Here is a 1,801-nt window from a genome sequence, read left to right on the forward strand (position 1 = left end):
AAAAAATAATAAAACAACTAGGAATAAATCTAATGAAACATGTGAAAGACCTATGTAATGACAACTATAAGACCCTATTAAAACAAATTGAAGAAGATACAAAGAAATGGAAAGGTATTCCATGTACTTGGATTGGAAGAATCAGCATAGTTAAAATGATCTTATTATCTAAAGTATTATACAGATTTAATGCAATCTCCATCAAAATCTCATAGGCATTTGTTAAAGAAATAGAACAAAAAATCATCAGATTTGTATGAAAGCACAAAAGACCTTGAATTGCCAAAGCTATCCTGAGGGGGGGGAAAAAAAATGGCTAGAGGCATCACTCTACCCAACTTCAAATTATACTATAAAGCGACAGTAATCAAACGGCATGATATTGGCAGAAAAACAGACATGCAAACCAGTGGAACAGAATCGATAGTCCAGAAGTGAATCCATATTTATATGGGCAAATAATTTTTGACAAAAATGCTAAAAATATAGAGTGGAGAAAGGAAAGCCTCTTAAATAAGTGGTGCTGAGAAAACTGGAAAGCCACCTATAAAAGAATGAAACTAGACTGTTGTCTATCACCACACAGTGAAATGAACTCAAAATAGATTAAGGACCTGAATATAATAACTGAAACAATAAAATGCATAGAAGAAAACATAGGAACTAAACTCAAGGAACTTGGGCTTAAAGAGGATTTTATGAATTTGATCTCAAAGGCAAGGGAAGTAAGAGCAAAAATAAATGAATGGGACTACATCAAACTAAAAAGCTTCTGCTCAGCAAAAGAAATCGTCAACAATGTAAAGAGACAGCCATCCGAATGAGAAAATATATTTGCAAGAAACACCTCCAATAAGAGCTTATATTCAAAATATACAGAGAACTCATATGACTCAATAACAACAAAAAAACAAACGATCCAATCAAAAGATAGGCAGAGGACCTAAACAGACACTTCTCCCTAGAAGACACACAAATGGCCAAAAAATATATGAAAAGATGCTCAATATCGTTAACTATAAGGGAAATGCAAATCAAAACCACAATGAGATACCTCTCACACCTGTTAGGTGGCTATAATCAATGTGACAAGTAATAACAAATGTTGGAAAGGATGTGGAGAAATAGGAACCCTTATACACTGCTGGTGAGACTGCAAATTGGTACAGCTACTGTGGAAAGCGGTATGGAGGTTTCTCAAAAACTAAGAATTGACCTACCATACGATTCAGCAATCCTTCTACTGGGTATTTACTGCAAAAATTTGAAAACTCATATTTGAAAACATATTTGCACACTGATGTTCATAGTAGCATTATTCACAGTGACCATGACATGGAAGCAACTGAAGTGTCCTGAAATAGATGATTGGCTAATGAAGCTGTGGTACATATATACAATGGAATATTACTCAGCCGTAAGAAGAGATGAAATACTGCCATTTGCAACAACATGGATGGACCATGAAATAATCATACTAAGTGAAATAAGCCAGACAGAAAAGGATGAAAATCACGTGATATCACATATGTGGGTCATAAACCTAAAAACAACAAATGAACAGGACAAAGAGAGACTTATGGACATGGACAATGGACTGGTGGTTACTAGAAGGGAGCGGGGAGGAGAAGGGAGAATATAAAATCTAAAATGTTAAAAATATATGTATATATAGTATGAAAAAATAATAAATAGCATTAAAAAAATTAAGAAGTTATTAAGTATTTTACATCGTAGAGTCATAGGAAATGTAATTTCTCTTTTGTATATTAAGTATTCAAATATGGAGAAGTTCTAAGGT

The sequence above is a fragment of the Pteropus vampyrus genome, unplaced genomic scaffold, assembly GCF_000151845.1.
Source record: "Pteropus vampyrus isolate Shadow unplaced genomic scaffold, Pvam_2.0 Scaffold26, whole genome shotgun sequence".
Lineage (NCBI taxonomy): Eukaryota > Metazoa > Chordata > Mammalia > Chiroptera > Pteropodidae > Pteropus > Pteropus vampyrus.